Source organism: Ovis aries, chromosome 3, assembly GCF_016772045.2.
Source record: "Ovis aries strain OAR_USU_Benz2616 breed Rambouillet chromosome 3, ARS-UI_Ramb_v3.0, whole genome shotgun sequence".
NCBI lineage: Eukaryota > Metazoa > Chordata > Mammalia > Artiodactyla > Bovidae > Ovis > Ovis aries.
The window spans coordinates 222,272,876-222,278,272 of NC_056056.1; positions in this window are offsets into that span (position 1 = coordinate 222,272,876).

Genomic DNA, 5,397 nt, shown 5'->3' on the forward strand with positions numbered 1-5,397 from the left:
ATGTTCACTGTTGGAAATGCAATTGAATATTATTTTCTTTTTTTTAATGAATATTATTTTCTAGATAATGGCATATAGGTGAATTTTCCTTTTTCCCTGTATTTTAGACTTGGATTATTTATACTTCTTATTACTTAAATTATCTCTAAAATGTCTATCTTCATATTTTACTTTTAAATTACTCATGTTTTAGATTAGGCTGTGCCTTCTCTAAACATGTGGTATTTTTATAAGCAAGGAAAAATCATTTTTAAAGTCTTGTGAGTAGAAATCTAGACAAATGGCATATTTTCCTTCAATGGTTGTGGATAGATGGCATGTAGCAGAAATATTCGTTAGGTCAACAAATATGTATAGTCAGTAAATAGTATTCGTTCTTTTATAAAAGATTTCTCTTATAAAAGCTATGTTGATAGCTTATTAATCAAACCCTATATGAGTTTCCTAGTCAAACATATATGCTTGAACAGCTAGGGCATAAAAATGTCAACTAGGATTTTGTTTGAACTTAAGGAGAAGTATTTTTGTCCCCATAAGCAACAGCATTGAGAATGGGGGAAAGGCATTCTTATTCTTCGTGGACGTTTGGTCCAGTGGCCTCCCCCGCCCCCGCCCCCACCATGGTTAGACTCTGCTTGATTGTGAGTTTGTGCTTTCTGCTCCTGCTGCTGGTTTTTAAAAGGCAATTAAAAAGATCCTGCAAGTTCCTATCTGGAGAACATGATCTTGAATTCAGCATGCCAGATGATACACTGTGGCCTTTGGGTGGAAATCTTAGGGTTTATTTATACACGAATGTGCTTTCTTTTACAAGAAAGAAAAGGCAATTTTTCCCCCCAGCTTGTACTTCCCAGGACTTCTCTACCTCAACATATTATTTTTAAAATGTATATTATTCTGCAGCCTTAAGTCACCTGCTGCCGGTCGGTGCATCTCTGTGTCCAGACAAGAGGCGGGCATTTTCTTTTTTAACCCTAACGCTGCAGGATGGTGTGACCTGAAAAACGCTGTCCGTGTTTGCATCTAAAAACATCAGCCTTCAAGCAAGTGCCGTTTGCTGTCCCGTAAAATGAATTAAATGAATTCCCTGCACCAGCAGTGTTGGAAAGGGTCGGGAAATCAATGACTCCCTGCCCGAGGTTGGTTTACAAGGCCCGGTGGAGGGGGGGCGGTTCCCAGAGTGACCCCCGCCCGGGCCGCCGCGGGGCGCAGGTGAGCCGGGCCCCGGGGACCCCCGGACAGCCGCCCGTGCGCGCTGACCCGCCGCCTCCGTATCCCCGCCGGTTGCGCCGGTCGGGGCGGCCCAGGCGGCGGGGAACCCGGGGAAGGGCCGGCGGGGAGGCGCCCGGCTGGGAGGTCCCGCGGCCTCCGGGGCGCGACCCTCTAATCCGCTTTAGTCGCTATATTGTGCGCTTTGCTTGGGCAAAGTAAACAAGGCGGGCCCACCGGGCAGCGGCCGGCGGCCCGCGACTCCCTGACCCCAGGGTCGCGCCCTTTGTTCGCCCTCAATGGGGCCGCCCCGCCGCCAGCCCGCGGCTAATTGGGGCGCGTGCCGCCGCCGCGACCCCGGCCCCGCCTCGGACCTGGACTGGGACAGGCCCTCCGACCCCGGCCGTGGGGACCCCGGCGCGCACCCGTTCCGGCGGGCGCTCGGGCCCTGCTCGGACCCTGATCCCTGCCTGCCGGACCCGCCCCAGACTGACTCCAGGACCCCCAGCCACGTGGACCCGGCCGCCGCCCCGCTCCCCACCCGAAGGGGACCCCGGGCCCCAGATCTCGAGCCACCTGCCCGGCCCTGGCCCCGCCTGGAGGAGGCGCACGAGGCCGCCCAGCCTCCAGGGCCGTGCGGACCCGCCCGGAGGGGAATAGCCCCGGCCCCCGCCGCCCGCCCAGGTCGCCGATGCGCCGGTTCGACGACGGACCCCAAGCGGCCGCAGCCCGGTCCAGGCCGGCGCCCGGCTGGAGGCGCCTCTACAGGGCCTTTAGGGACCGCCCGAGGTGCGGAGGAGGGTCTGCGGTGCCGAGTTTTCCTTTCTGCCCGCCTCGGTTTCTGTGGCATCCTGCCGTCGGAAAAGCAGAAGTGCTCCAGGAGTGCCTAGTCCAGAGTCCTCAGCGGGGACACAGGGACCTTCCCAAGCTTCTGCTCTGGGATGCGGCCCCCACCCCTCCCAGCCCTGCCTTCTCCTCCGAATCACTACCTTACAGAGGCCCGGGGGTAGGTCCAGGTGAGCCCTCAAGCCGGACGTGCTGGAGGCGGTTGAGGCTACACTCAGCCTCGAGCATTGTCTGCATTCTTTTTTCCTCCAATGTTGAACAAGGTTATAATTTTTATCCCAAGCAGCTTTTGGGACTTAGCGCCTTGTAACCTTTTTCCAAAATTTTTAAACGTTTTGTCTTTTTTTTTTTTTTTAAGCCTGTTGTCTTGTAATTAAGTGAAAAAGAAAGCAAGTAACAGGAGGCTTGGAAGACTTTGCCTTTGAAAGTGAACAGGGTGGTGGCTTCAAGTTCTTGGCCAAGCCAGACCCTCTGGCCTGTGCCTTACTGTGTCCTGTGGGTTTTGTTCACCTGGCTTTGCTGAGGAAACTTTATAAAATGCTGAGTTTGTTTCTGAGCTGGTCGTTTGTGGGGTGCAATATTGTGAGATGGAAATTGGCTTTTGGGGAAGACCTGCTATCCTGAGGGTGATCTGGTGGGGTCAGCGTGTACCAGGAGCCCCGGGGAGGAGGCAGGCGCTTGAGGAAGTTTCTCCCCGTGGTGCAGGTCTCTGCTGGAGAGGGCAACACCATGGCGACCCGCCCTGCTAGCATCACCTTCAGTACAACCATTTCCCAAATAAGCTGGTTCTCTCTTTCTTTACCCCTTCCTTGTGGTCCTGGCCCCTCCCCAACTACAGCAGTTTCCCCTGTGCTTTCCCATTTCTGAGAAGCAGGAACCGTCTGACAGGAACGCATGTGCCCCTGCAGACCGCTGGCATCTGGGCACGGGACCTTGGCTGCCCCTCCTGAAGAGAGGTGCCCTCGGAGCCTCTCCACGAGGAGCTGGTCATTAGGGATGCTCGCTCTGAGGTTCTCCCAGGCCATCTTCGTCACCCGTTTGGCCTTTTACATTGAGACTATGGGCTGGGACCTGCCGGGTTCACAGAGGGCCGAGAGCCAGGGAGGGCTCGGGTGGGGGCTCGTCGCTTTCCTGACTGAATGGCGGGGGAATCTCTGGTTGCGGGGTGTTGGCACCCCAACAGAAGGGATGGTGGACAGGGGGCACTCTGACCCCTCAGCTCAGGCGAGGCAGCTTTGTTCTGAGGACTCTGGCAGGCCCAGCTCGGGTGCAATTTTACATTGGGAGGTCGGTTGGTCCAGCCCAGCTTTGAGGGTGATGCACCTGGCGGGGAAGGGTGGACGCCTCAGATGACCAGAGCTGGTTGTGGGGGGCGGGAGATTGCCCAAGCTGGCCAGCTCAAGACAGTCTTGGGATCCAGATTTCATTGGAGCTCTGTTTTTCCTGGGAACTGTTCTTACCTATATATATATATATAAAAAAGCCTGAGCGTGCATGAGTGCGAAGGGATGGTGGTGATGTTTTCTGTTAAAAAAAAAAGAAAAAGCAAAAATAACAAAGCACTGTGTGTAGCCTCTGCAACGCTGGGCCAGAGTCTCTGTTCCAGCCACTTGGGCCTCAGTTTCTCTCGTCTTTAAGGACGTTCGACCATTCTTGTTCGGTCTGCCACTCGGGTTTCGAGGATCACGTGGGATGGGGGTAACTCGCCGTGTAAGTGACGAGACGCTTGCTACACACTCACACGAGATGCTATCCCTGCTACCTTAGCAAAAATCTTCACTGAGTCGTTGCTTTCTGAACATGTTTTGTGATACCTGGCACTGACTAAACGCTTGGGGTGCTTTTGTTGATTTGAACTGTATCGAAAACGCTGTGCAGTGATGTGAGCAGGGTGTGGGCTGAGCGTGGGGAGAGTCTGGACAAGATGCGGAGCATCCTGGCGCCCTCAAGGCCTTCGATCCTGCCAGCAAGATGGCCCCTGATTTGGAGGATTAGACTGCGTGCTTTGGAGACCCTCCTCCTCCTGGCGTGTTTACTGAGGGCCTGGGCACCTTCATCCCAGGGTCCACGGCTCTGTGTGCAGCCTCACCCAGCCTGGCTTAGGTAGTGATATTTGGGGCCTGAACCCAGCCTGACCTCCTCTCCTGAGGGATCAGGCTCACCCAGCTTCAGAGCTACAGGCCAGAGAACACGCCCCAGCCCCGGGCCCTAGCCGCGCTGCCCAAAGCTGGCCTGGCCGCTTTAGTCCTGACTACGCTGAATGAGGTCAGCTTGGTTTCCCATTCACAAAACACAGTTTTTAATTACAGGGAAAGTGTTTCTATATCTGAGGTCGGTCCTTCATGCCTACAGCAGGTTATGTTTTCACTGGCTTTTGATGTTTGCACATGTGTCGTGATAGGAGTGATCCCCCAAAAAATACAGGTAGGGCCTGCCCTTCATCTGGGCTCGGCGCTGGCCACGAGGACCTCAGGGGAGCCCCCAGGCCGTAAGAGCCGCAAAACCTACGTCCCTACACATACATGTACACGTAGACACACACACATACATGGGAGTCCACGCGTGTGCACGCACATGCACACATCCCAGGACACTGTCTTCATGCTGCCAATGTTTTCATGTTCTAATATTCAAGTTTGAGGCACCGACAGGCTGTCTTGAAAAGCTCGTTCAGCCTGTCTGCCTTGGAGCTATTTTATTTATAAGTCTTCTTGTCACGTCAAAGAGCTCTGTGTTTCTCGCAGGCTGTGTTCGGGTGGTTGTGTTTCGGCTTTTGGCTGCAGCTGGTTAATTTTTCCGAGTCTGTACATCCAGGTGTGCACTGAGAAGTTTTTTCCCAACGCAAGATGTTTCCCCGTGAGCCTTGGGGTCCTCCTAGAAATGTGTGTGTGAGAGACTGCCAATTTCAGAGAAGTTGTGAGTGAGAGGAAGAGGTGGCTGTGCCTGCGTCCACTGCCTCCCCTCAGACACCGAGTCTGGGAAGGACTTTGGAAGCAGAATCTTGTACCTTGTTTAGAATACAGAGCTGAAAAACAGGTGAATGGCTGAAATGTTAGCAGCTACATTGACGGTAGTTGAAAATCCCTCTCTCTGAACATCGTTGGAAGCCAAGCACAGCTGTGAAAATGCTTGTCCACATCTCTGGTTATTTTCAAATATATCTAAAAAATATATGTTCATCATGTAAAAATTATTTAGACCCTCATTTTCAAGTCTAATGTCATCCACTGTCTGATTGCTTACATGACCTCTTTCTTTTGGTTAAAAAAAAATGAACTTCATGTTTCTTTAAAATTAGGAATTACACCAAAAGTTGCTCTATAAATAGCAAGAAACAAAACA